The sequence below is a fragment of the Phasianus colchicus genome, chromosome 4, assembly GCF_987193195.1.
Source record: "Phasianus colchicus chromosome 4, bPhaCol1.hap1.1, whole genome shotgun sequence".
Lineage (NCBI taxonomy): Eukaryota > Metazoa > Chordata > Aves > Galliformes > Phasianidae > Phasianus > Phasianus colchicus.
Window position 1 is genome coordinate 16,873,620 of NC_143439.1, and position 13,785 is coordinate 16,887,404.

Below are 13,785 nucleotides of genomic sequence, written 5' to 3' on the forward strand. Positions count from 1 at the left end.
CACAATAATAGAAAAAGAAATATAGTTCGGAATACACACTTTTTCCAACTAGTTAATAACAATGCATTAGATAATAAAAGCAGAGATGATGCTCTAATGTGATGAAAAGTACAACAATAATAGTCAAGTGGCACAATCCCAGGCTACAGAAAATAAGCACAAGCCCAAACACAGCAGCCATAGATGCAAAGGCAAAGGAAAAAAATTTGCTTACCTTTACAAGGTCTGAGGAAATCTGGGATCTCCAGCAAAACATTCTTACCTCTGCTGCCAACCCTTAAATGAGGTCTGGGAAGGGGTGGATCCTGGCTCCACCCTTCCTGCTCACTCAGGTACATTGCATGCACCTGAGCTCCCCTGGGTTGGTCCTGCCTTCCTGCCAGGTGTGCCATCACTGGTTCAGCCTTGACTTAGTATTCCTGCTACACCAGACTAGAACAAATGTGAATTCAAAGAATTAAGCACTGGTAGTTGAAAATTTTAGCACAAAAGATAGATTGGTATAAAATAACAAACTATTACTTTCCTTCTCACAAGCAGTTTTAAGACAGATTTTCATTTCTACTTCCTATCTATAGACCAAATAGTATTTCTTGTTTTAAAGAGTATTCAAGGCTGGGTTTTTTTTACTATCCTGTTTCACACCCTTAGTCCTGAAGCACGTTCATCAGCATTCTCCAGAGTTTTTTAAATTACCATTTGTCTTCTTTCTTTTTCTTTTCTCTTTGTTATCCTGTTAGCTCTGTGAATTACATCCTGCTCCCAGCTCCATTTTTGTAGTTCTGCAGCTGTCTATTGGAGTCACCACTACAAATTCATTTACACTGCTTGTCCATGTTTGGTTATAAACAGCACTGCAAAATCTTAAATGAATATTCTGAGTTTTCCATGGGCTTCAGCCCAGATGGTACCACCTTAATACGGGCATCTGTTGGCTCTGGCTCATGCCAGTTGCATACCACTGGTTTACTGTAAGCCTTTGTGGAAAGGAAAGGCTGATCGTCACTGACATTCGAAACTATGTTTTAAGCTGCTTAAAAACAGCATTGCTAAACGTTGACAAAGTTGTCATTAAAATCTTTCTTTCATTCTTTCTCATAGGAGTAATAATGCCAATTTTGCTTCTCAGCCTCAGCTGCCACTGAGCCATTTCAAAGCTCTGACATACTGTTGCCATTTGTATGAACTATCCTGTCAGCAGCCAAGAACACAGGAACACCAGAGGTGTCTGGTTGCTTCCAGACTTGAAGCTGCAGTAAAAGTGACAAAAGAACCATCAAACTGTCCATCAGGATGGCTCCTCCCATTTCTAGTTACTGAAAACATCTTAGAAAGAAACAATTTTTCTCTTTCCTGCCCACCTCCAATAGATTATAGCATTGCTGAAATGTCTTGCATACATGAAGCCACTACATGCTTTCTCACAGTATTTACTCCTGGGCTCTGCTTTTTCCATGCTGATTGGCAGAGCTTTTGCAGTAAGGCAGATCCACTCTTCCTTTTGCTTAAATCAGAAAATTCCTGTTGTGCTGAATACCTGTAAAGAGCATCCAAAGTATTTCTGTCAGTTTACCATCTCTGTCTGTACCAGGAATCTCAGAAATCCTGGCAGGAGGGAAGGATGTCTTTCAGCCATTACATGAGCCTTCATTTGACTTAAAGATGATAAGAGACTGCACAGATGCCTCATGCCTTATCACAAGCTGGGGCTGTTGAACTGATGATCTTGCAGTCTTCATCCTATTATCTGTCCATCGTGCTGAAGAAGTACGCACAGAGATCTCAGCATTGACTTCTTGCCAAGGAGAATCTGCTCCTTGCTATCAAAAGGGAAGAAATGGGGATTATGAGGAAGCAACCAACTCTGTCATGCTGCCCTGCCCTTGGATGACCTCATGTGGGTATTCTGCAGCCTGTCTCCTTAGAGGAATTGAGACCGGATCTCAGACATTTTCATCTTCACACTAGCTCAGAAAGAGGGAAGAGGCACAAACAGCCTTGCCAGTGTTCAACTTTTAGAGAAACTATTTAATTAGAGACCTTGCCCTTTTAACGGTTGACGATTTCATAGTTCAGCAGGCCTCTGGTTTAGGAAGAAGAAAAAAAATAACACTGAAAGAAAACTCCATCCACCCTCAGTACCAATCAAATTGTTGACTTTTTTTTCCCCCCAATCACTTCTACTTTCATTTAAGTGAACTACTATGTAGACAATGTCCTTTCATTTTTTACACAAGAGAGGCTTGCAGTTGGGAGGACTTCGAGTCCTAGCTAACTAGAATCTCAGATCCAATAGCCTCCTATTGTTTTTTTTTTTTTTTTTGTTAGGTTAAGCCCTTAATTGTAATTTCTATTTACTCACTTCTGTTTTTCAATTGAAAACTGGGTACTTTATTGCAGAAGATGGTGATCCCACCAGCTCAAGCATACAGCAGTTTAACTCACTGCATTTCTGAATGCTGAGAGAAAGTAGTGTTACAGAAGAATTATACAGTTATTACTAAATCCTGAAAAGTTTCAGGCATTCTTATAAGCCATATTTTGCTAATTTCAAAGGAAAGGCATATAATTCACTTCCAGTTTTCCATACTTTACTGTATTACTGATGATGTTTGAACATGCTTAAGATCTTTCCCCAGATGCCCTTCCCAAATATAAACCTTCTGCTGTTCTTTTTCTTTCTCCACTGTAAATCTTATTGTTTGGTTGTCCGTATGTCTTCCTCTGACTTAAACATCCTTAGCAGTAGCTTCCTCAGACAGTAAAATTTTATTTTAAGATACTGAGATATAAGATATGAAAGTAATCTGAATCCACTGACTCTAATTAACATATGGTGATCTTAAGAAAACCTTGTTCCTGCCATGTTTTATCATGATTTAAAGGCATTTACCTCTCCCTTGTTAAGAGTAAACAGAAAAGATATTCTGTTATACCATACTGGGTACTTAATCTAGTCTAAATATCAAGCTGTAATAATTAATCAAAATTGCTATAGAAATGCATATTTCCTCTCAATTTTGGGCACAAGCTACATCGTCTCTGATCCTTTTAAAATGGGACAGCTCCATCTCAACCCAAAGACTTTTCCTTATTGTGCAAAATTGATCCTTGCTTTCTTTTGATTAAGAATTATACATCTTCTTTGAATGATCTTCTGCATGTGTATTGTATCCTTCTAAAGACCAGGGCTCCTGTGGAAAGATAATGAGAAATGTACCAGAGCTGCTCCACTCTTGCATTAAGACCTGCTGTAGGAAGTGCTTCTGCCAGGAAGACCAGATAAACTGGAATACTTCCAGGAACTCTGGCAGATAAGTATGGTTTTAAGATGTTGGAGACAGCAGGTTATCAGTCTGTATTGCCGTATACCACTGTTATTCATTAATCTTTTACCTGTATTTTCCTTTGGCTATTGTTATTAGGAAATTTCTTGGTTTTTAACTTTTTTTTGACTTTTTAAAAAATTCTTTTTACTTTCATACATGCTTGAGGGAGAATTCAGCTGAGCAACTGTGAGCCAAAAAGGAATGTAACTCATTAATATTTTCAATAAAATGAAGATGCAGACCCTCCTGGAGATAATGCTGGCTTTGCACAGGATCAGCTGAGGAAATTACGAGGTCAAACATTTTGCCTGGAAAAAACTGGAATTAATCATGACAGAGCTCTCGCCAAAATCACAACAACTGCTTGGCTTTATCCCTGTTTTTAGTCACCTGTGTGATACGAATCATTATCCAGGCTTTCACCCATGTATGCAGTACAAGTCTTTCAATAGAGCATAATTAGCATGTAAAGAAAGTTCTCTTGCTGATACTTCTATGGCATGCAAACGAATCTTGGAATGAAGCCAGCCTGCCTCAATGAGAAAATATCCTCATAGCAGAAATGAGGGGAAAGTCAGAAGGGATTGTATGAGTAGATAATTTCCTCCTATCCTAACAACTGAATCAATCAGTCCTAACATCTTCTCTCACAACTTACATTTCAGACATCTATCTCCAAGTCTGTGTTTCATTACTGGATTTTTTTTTTAATCTTGTGATGCCACTGATGTTTTGTTTTCCTTGTATTTACCTCTGTTTACTTTAACTCCTCTCCTTTAGTCTTGCCATTTGTTTTCCCACCTTACTTTTCTCTTTCTTGTATGTCCTTATCATAGCTTTTATACAAACATTATTATCACATTGTAGACCCCCTGGTAATGGGGATTTGAATCTCTTAAGGAAGAGATCAAATAACCAGTTTTAGCAAAGTGAAACAAACTTTCTTTACCCCTCTTCTCCAGCTTTCCTTGAGGGAAAATTCCAAGCAGTGCAATACAAAGATTGTGGCTGCTCTTTACAGCAAGACAAATCTGCTGAGCCAGCACTCTTGCAGAGGTCTCAGTCTGAGCCTTTAAAACCACTGAGGCCAAAAGCATGTACAAATACCAGCCTGAAAAGTCTTCCAACAAGCTTTAGTTAGACAGGAGCCAATCTCCCTCCCTGGATGATGACTCTTATATCCAAGTATTTCTGCACTAAAAACTTGCTGCCTCAACTCAAACTATACAAACTTACAGGTCAGCTTCCAGGTGTTCTGGCAGGTACTGTTTAAAATCTAATTAATGTCATAGAGGCCTTTGCTCTGATGTGATTCCATGAGCAAACTAGTCAACTGTGAAAATGCATCCTCGTTGCTAGATCTTTCTGACAGGTGTCAAGTTTGCTTGGTTAGAGTGGCACAAAGGGTTTGCAGAACAGTTGAGAAGATGTTTATTTAATTTATGAAGAACAAGAAAGAAACAAATAACAGCAATGCACTTTAAAAAAATAATAAACCATAATTTTACAAATCTGTAAACTCTGACTCTTTTTTCAACCCCCCTTTTTAAGTTAAATATCATCCAACCTTTTGGTTGGAAATGCTATCAGAACAGCTACTGTAGCTCACAACAACTGTATGAATTATAAAGTAGCAGCCATAATATTATTTACTACTTGCATTTTAAGGCTTTAGCCATTCACCTCTGAGGATGCTGAATTTAAAACATCAAAGGATGACCGGAATCGATTGTTTTACAAAATTACATTTAACAACAGAATAGCACACCTGTCAACTGCACACTTTTGTGTTACTCATTAGCAAGTTTTCCTTTAACAGTTGTAACTGACAGGTGCACATTGTTCATTGGCAAGCATCACATGAACTGAATAAGAGATCAGAAACACACGGTTAGGGTTTTATTGACAGATAAACTTTAAGTCATTTCCAGTTTTACAGAGAGTGTATCTGACCATAAAGAAAAGAGATCTGCAAAATAAAAATCACTTGAAACATGTATTGAATGTGTTAAATATCTTACAGATAAGTAATAGATAAGAAGATGGGAAGATGTAATATCTGAACCCACTAGTTAGGGACAATGACTGCCTAAGAACTTGTGTTTTCTCTTGTAGGGGTACATCACAAAATCTGCACTGTCATTGCTTGAAAGGGGCTGAAATTTTTGCAGTTAGTTGGCATGACAATCCTGGTATTTCCGGGAACTCCTGTCTCCATCTTAGATTTCACTGAGTGTAAAACATGAAACAAAGTTTATACCAAGCAAAATGCTGCAGCACATTATCCACTCCAGCTTTTAACACATGTGCACATCCTCATTATTACAAAAATCTCCCTTATTCTCTTTTGTATCTGGATTTCTTTTTGTTCCCCTAAACAGAAAATCTTGAGATCTGAATTTCTAACTTCATACTTTTCTCCTACCCATATTGAGGATTCTGTTAAATTCTGATTTTTCTTTAGCATCACTTAAATGTAACAGTGAGTAGCCTCTCTATAGCCACAACTTTGTCCCTCTTCTATTCCTTTTTTCCTTCCATTTCTGTGTCCTTCTCTATATCTACATGACCCTGCTCTTGTCACAACAGAAATCATTTCCCTGATTGCATTCTACTAAGGGATTACTTCTACTAGCAAGCAGAAAGCCATCCAGTGGGTGAAGCATTCATTAAAATATTTCCTTAGTCCTATTTTTGACAGCTCCATTGTGTGAATATACTTGCAGAGAGATTGAATTCTGGTATTTAGACTGGAGTTAAATTTGTTATGCATAACCATCCTAAGCATTAACAGTGGTTATCCTATGTAAATTAAGCTCATTTTGAATACAGAGCCCTGTTGTTAGTCAAGAGACTTTCTGAAAAGTTAGAAAATAATCTAAATGTTTCGTGAGTACCTGAAAAAATCATGAACTTATATTCTCAGATCATGGGATACACTGTAAATGGCAATTCTGGAGATTCCTGCCATATTTATTATTCCAGGATATTAGAAGATCTTGGCTGTTCCCAGTTCGTGAAGGTATCACAAATAACACACATTATTTTTTGTTCCTGCCTAGAAGCAGGACTTCCAGTAGACTACAGTGTTAATTATTATCTTTTGGTGACACTGATTTCCTTTTATAGAGCACATTTCCAATATAACAGAAAATATAAAACTACCTAATAACAGCACAGGAAAAACTCTGTGGGCTGGCAAAGAAGCATTGCAGCAGCTGACCATGTGATCCTCATTTTTTTGCTGTAACTGAGGAAATTCATCATAATGACAGACACACTTGAGAGAAAAGCCATGGTTTCTCTCCCAGTCACGTATCCATGGAACGTGTATTAGACACAAAGCTCATCCACTCCTCTTCCACACAAATGTATGGTTATTATCTGGCATTCAAAGCATAGGAAGCAAAACAGATTGTGGATTTGACAGCATACATACTATTGTCTTTCTTATGCTTTCTGTTCTGGATGAACACTCTGAATTGGTTTCTTCTGAAGCAAAATGTTTTTACTAGCAGCTGATGTGTTTCCTCCACTGATATTTGACAAAGAGAAATGCTCCAGGCTTTGCATGGATGCATTTTCCCAGTTCTGGAAATGGTTCAATATTTTATTGTTCTGAGGAATGCGTTTATGCTCCTCATGAATGACTGACCAATCAATTATTCCACCTTCTCTAAAGATATTCAGTCACTCACAAGCCTACCTCTTATTTACATTAGAAGCACTGCATTTCCTGAGTTAAATAAATAAATACTTTAGAAATTAAAATAATTCAATATTGTGTTCTCACAGTGCTTCGTAGTCAGAGCCTTAAAAATGTGAGCAAAGTGAGTTAACATTACTGAAAAAAAAAAAAAAAACCCAAAAATTCTGTGACTGCTTGAGTGATCTGTTCAATAACATTATATAAAATACCTTTTTCCTCAGAGTTATTTCCAATGCGCTGGGATTAATACACACAGATATGGGACATCCAGCAGAATAAATGTAACTAAACTGAAATCTGGTCATGGAGATTCTGCTTTTCTGTTTTTCAGCTCTGAAACACCTCTCAGAGACTAAACCTTGCCTGAGTGTAATCTGAAGATGGAAGGAAGGAAATGAGGGATAGGAAACCTCATGACTACATATAAAATGCAAGAACTACAAATCTTCATTCATTACACAATACAAAAAATAAAAGGTCAGCCAATAAAGATGATAGGAGCAGTGAGTTAAATTTGATAGAAACACTTCCCTCTGCTACACATGGCTGAAGAGTAGCTCCCCCCCATACAAAAACCAGACCTTAGAGACCTTTCAGAGACTACAAAGGACATGCTTGAATTTCAGCAATATCCGTGTTCACCCCAATACCTCTAGAAAGCCTTCAGTCAATTGCACTTTTTGTCCTCTGCCTCTACTCAAATGATTTGTGTGATGTTTTTCCAAGCTACCAGCTTTGGTGAAAATAAGTATTTGTGGAGAAAATCCTTGTCATAGTTCATTGAAATGATTGTGAATAAGTTGCTTAAAGACCTTTGAAAATCCAACTCTAAATCTCTGAGGGGTGATGTGAAGATGTGCTCAGATACTATTAACGAACACAAGTTGAGTAGTGAGGAATGTATAATTAGGTTGCTTCTGATGTTTATCAGAGTGGAAGGAGCCATGAATAAAAAGCAGGCGTTTAATCAACATGGCGAGACATGTGTGCTTGCTGCAAGCAGACTTCCTCCAGCTCATTTAGACTGTTAATGTGGAGGTGCACTGAGTGGTGTGTGGAATGGCATGATGTGTGGAGCATACATTCACCCCTGGGAGGATATACAGGTGCAAAGCATTTCTGTGCCGACGCTGTCACAAGCAAATGGAAATGGAAGTATATTTCTGCTTACACTCCTCATGGAGCATGCTTGCAAAGAGAATAGGTGAGTTGTAGTCAGGTCATATACACTGCTGTCCTTTTGATTTACTAGTGGCATGCTTGGGACATGGCATGATGCTGGATATTGGGTGAGCTGATTTCCAGAGATGGCACTGCTGTATGCCACATAGAGTCATGGTTTTCAAGACAGTTTTCAAGAATGCATAGGAAGAGGGATGAAAACATTTAAGGTTTCTTCCACTCTGAAAACATCCATCCATCTTGTCAGGCAGGGCAACTGGTAAAACAAAGAGGAATTAATCTGAAAGGGCATAATTCAGCGTGGAAGAGTGAGGCAACTTTTCAGCACAGAATAGCAGAGAGAACCGTGGACTATGCTCTAGAAGGATGGTCCCAGTTAAATGCCTGACCCGATATCTGAGAGCTACATTTAATTTTTCATTCAACCAGACTAATCCTATTATTATTCTGGCTACATGCCTCTGTAAATAGCGCGGCAGAAGCTTTTTCTTCCAGCCTCTGTGCTGCTCACTTCCATCTAAAGCTGTCCCCAGGACAGGGAGAATCTCTGGGTCAGGGAGGTTACCATGAAACACTGATCTCAAAGGCAGCTTTTAAGCTAATACCATACTACTGCACCTGATCTAAAAGTCTTCTCACTTGTAGGGAAAGACAGTATTTTCACTGCATAGCTACAAAAACAAAATTTAGATAGAACTAGATAGAACTGCTAAAGAAGGCTGATTACTGTAGTTCAAGCAAATTTCATACGAAGCAGATGAGGAAAAACAGATATTACTCTCCTGCCATGCATCCTTTCCTATTGTTGCACACAAAATACCAACAACTGAATGTCTCTCCCACTGGGGAGTGTTTTTACACTCTCGCCTTTCATAACAGACTGTCAGGATGTGACATGGCCCTTCCAGCACAGCCCCACAGCAGACAAGCAAGGCATTCCACAGACAGCAGCTGGGTCTGGCCTCTCATTCCCATCAACATGATGCCTACAAATTAAAGGTAAAAATAGCCTGAGGCAGCTCACAGAGATGTGTTTTCTAATAAGGCCTATGTTTTAGGTATGAGATAAACAAGCATTCGAGCAGTTTTATATCTTTTAGATCCACTTCTACATTTATACCATTTTATCAATGAATGTAAGGTTCCTTAGCTTCATGGTCAAGCTCAACTTGATAGAGGGAAAAAAAGTCAGATATGTCTAGAGGAACTCCAGGAACTGCCACAGAAAACATGACTATAAACATCTGGGCAATAAACACCTGGAAAATATATACCAGCATCTCTGATCTCCACTGCAGGGCTCCAGACTTACAGCACTGATCCTCCCAACAGAGAGAAACTGAGCTTCTTCTGGGTAAGGTAAAAGTGTTTCCTTCTGTGATACATGAAAGTGAAATGGACAGATAGTGAGGAGGACGGCAGAAAAACAAGCTTTTCACCCTCCCAGCTTTCTGAGACATTAACCACTGGTGGGATAGATAAAAGCTTGTTCATCTAATGAATCTTCTAATTAATACACTGAATACTTATCACTTTTCTAGATACAGATACATTTTTCTAGATACAGATTGTCTCTTTAAAGTCATCATAAACTAATTCAGCTCTGGTGTGATTTCAGTGGCTTCAATAGGGCTGCATCATCCTTACAGTCAGGCTGAAATTGTTTCTCTGTTCCATTTCCTTTTTCCTGACCAGCCATAGATCCATTGTCCTGGATTTAACTCTTCTAACAAAACAACAATTACTGCATACAATGTTTTTGTTGTCCATTTGCAAAGGGTGACCTTCCTTTTCCCTTGCACAAGTCCCCAGATGGAAGTATAAGCTTTCACAGCTGAATGACTTTCAATACACAAACAAAAGCAGAGTGAAAACCTTAGCATTGCTATTATAGCTGCTCTCTATAGACAATTACTTATCTTAACAGGGATTAATATAAGAACTAATCAGTTACAGAAATAAACTGAAACTGCTGCAAAATCTGTTTTGGAGCTGTAATTTCCTCCAGCAAATAGAGCTGTGGAGCTACTAATCAAGTCGGGTACTTTTCACCAAGGAGGTTACCAACAGTGTGCAAGTAGAAAAACAGGGTATGCCAGTATTAGTTGGGAAGAAAGTCTTCTCAAAATTAGCAAAAAAGAAAGAAAACAACATATGAAGACTGCAAATAGATGATGACACATAAAACACACGCTACGTGCATCTTGTTAACAATACAGGCTTTACAAATGATTTCAAATACAGGAAAAATGACCAAGGTGTGCAGAAAACTAGAAAGCATCAGAATGAGTTAGGTAATCATTTTTACATGGTGAATCTTAATAGACAGACAGTTCATTATGTGCAATAATACAGAACCAATTACTTAGAGATGCTGTGCACTAGCACAGTCAGTTAGATTAAATGTAACCTTGTGAACCACTACTCAGATTACATTTTAGTGAGCTAATCAATGCAGTGTTATGATCATATGGAGTTTATATAGATTATTAGAATAGAAGCAAGAGCTGTCATTTTGATAGAATTAATAATCTGACTATTCTCATTTCTAAGATTCAACCTCAGTAGCAGGAGCTTTACTAAATCTTTTGTTATGTCCTGTTTGTTTGTCATTCACTAGGATAACTTCATTCAGCCAAGCAAAGGGATCAGTAGAAATCTCTTCCCTGTCAAACTAGCATCATACTTTGTTGTGATGTGTGGGGAAAAAAAACAACAAAACAACATATAGAAAGATCCCTGTCTTATTTTGCGAAGGAGCAGCAGTTTTACAAAGATGTTAATAACAGCAGCACAGTCAGAGCTCCTTCTGTCTGCTGGATTTGGAGCCCTACAGTGTGTTCATCCTGTTGTTCTGATGACAGTTAATAGCCTATTCTGTTTCAGTGTTGCCTCCTCAGCTTCTCAGTGCTCAAAAGATGGCTCTGAGCTGCTTCTGCGATTTGTGGCTCAGTGTGGGATTCACTCTTGACTCAGTCAGCAAACCGTGCTGAGCTGTGTGATTCTTCTGAAGCTCATATGTGTGGCCAGTCATAGCATTGCTGTTGTAGATGCAGAACTTTTCCAGTCACACAACCCCTTTTACTACAATGTATGATGAGCATTCGGAACAAGGAAATACACTGCACATGATGCATTAGTAATAATTCCTAGGTTATGTGATAAAAGCTGTAGACCCACAAAGGGGAGCAGACACACAACAATGATAGTGTGAGCCCAGCCAATACCCTACCCTGGCTGCTCCCAGGCACATCACAGGGAAACAGCAGCCACCAGCACATCTCCACAAGGCTAGAAGAGCAAAGAGGCACAATGACAGATTGTGACTCAAACAACAGGTTCCTAAGGAATGAACAACCAGTCCTGGCCCCTGCCATGGCTCATCCTGTAGATCTTCAGCCCCCTCTCTGGGTGTGCTCTTAAGCTGACATCAGCTTTTAATATACACCTTTAATTATATATGTATTTTATTATATAATCATAGAATGGCTTGGGTTGGAAGGGACCTCGAGGATCATCACGCTCAACCCCCTTGCAATATTTCTATTGATAGAAAGCCTGTGTAAAGGGTTCTGAAAAGTGAACTCATCTCTTGTCTCCTCTGATAACTATTTCACAGATCATTCCCTCTCAAGCCTCTCTTGTCTATGACAGTAGCCTCCTGCAACACCTCTTCTAGAATGCCCGTCTTTCTTGGTTGTCTGTTCATGTCTGAGCATTTCAAACAAAATCTCTCTTCTGACTCCTCTGTACAGTTACTACTTCTTTTTCTCCACTGGCAATTTCTGTCTTGATGCTTCCTGGGATCACATTTGCCTTTTTCACATCATTTAACTTTTGGTGACTCTGTGACCAACTAATACACTCGGGTCTTGCTAGTCTCTCCTTTGCAGATGATAAATACTGTGTCTCTAGTGGAAAATTTTGCTTTTGGTTCCTAAATTCATGTTTGTGCTCTTGTAACTGGTAATATTTAATTCAATCTAGGTTTCTCCAGCCCTTAAAATTATTTAATTTTCTCCTGTAGAAGTCTTTTTGTCCCACAGTGTTATCAGAACTTTTCACTAATATGTTCTCCACTTTTCTGTAAGTAGAAAGATTATACCCAAGCCTTGTTACCTCCTCCAGTCAGCTGTCTCCTGACTGCCTAATACTATATGACCTTTGAGCAACTTCTTATCTTACCCACTTCATATTTTTTTTTCTATTAAATATTGTCTTCTTCAGTTGGAATAGTAATTTCTCTTATGGTACTTAATCAAATACTCTGCTTAAGTGTAATTAGATGAAAACTGTTCTACTTTCTCATCTTAAAAAATAATAATCATTCTTACTGACCTAGAGGTTAGTTTGCTTAGCCTGCCATCTGAAACTACACAATATCTCTATTTTTCTCTGTCATTTTCAGAAGTTTGTGTATTCTGAGGTCAGATGACAGAATGTAATATTTGCACAACTACTTTTTAGAAGAAGTCTTTCTCAAAAAAAGCGATTAATTTGTTATTCTGTGGCCCTTCAATCTCGTGTTTCTTTAACATAAAAACTGAAAGTCTTTGATTTTTTGATCTCTAGGAAGAAGATCCTGTTTTGCTGACCAAACTGTCTTTTTTAATGTTTAGGGGCATCATCTTAATCTAGTTTCTATGCCTGTTTATTTCTATAGGCCAGACCAGATGTTTCTGCAACCTCTGTGAACACTGATGCAAACTGTGCTTATCCCATTCTCTCCACTGGCACATTTATTCTTATCTTTTTCTCTCCACAAGACTATGTCCTAATTTCCTTAGCATGATCAGTATCTGCCTAAGCAGCATCAATTGTTACTTTATCATTGTTTCACAATCTTCCAATAACCTTTTTAATATCCCCCAACTGCAAGGTTTTATCCTTTCTACTAAAATAAATATTATAATATTACTGCTACATTTTAATACATAAAAAGAATAAGCAGACAAATACAACAGAAAGAAAATCTAAATGTTATATCCAATAAGATCAGAGTGAATGCTTGGTGGCACCAGCCTGATCTTTTCCATATTTTTAAAGTTTTGAAGGCCAATCTCCTACAAAACCAAAATTTCAAGTAAGGAATGTTCTCCCTTGTTTCTAAAAGCAGAATGAATTTGTTCTAGAATCTTTTGAGTTGGAAGGGATCTTTAAAGGTCATCTAATCCAAAAGTACTAATATTCTAAAGGGAGGATGGTTGGCATGGCTATCCTTGCTCTGCTTGGCATATATTTAAATGTATGTTAAGCAAAGGTTAAAAAAAGTTGCCAGTTCTTCTGGAAAATTACAGAAGCTGAACATATATTGTGAGGAAAATACACAATTTCTCCATCTATACCCAGATAGCACCTTCATGGTGGGACAAAACACTGAATAAGAGGGGCATATGTAGATCCTCTTTGTGTTCTCTGGTGAACTCTGCATAATCACTGTGGAGGAAAATAGCATATTTACAGAAAATAATGGTGTTAAATTAATACTGTCTGAAGGACTACAAATGATAATACAGAACAAGGCACCTAACCATTACTACATGAGGATAGTAACAGTGATTAAGA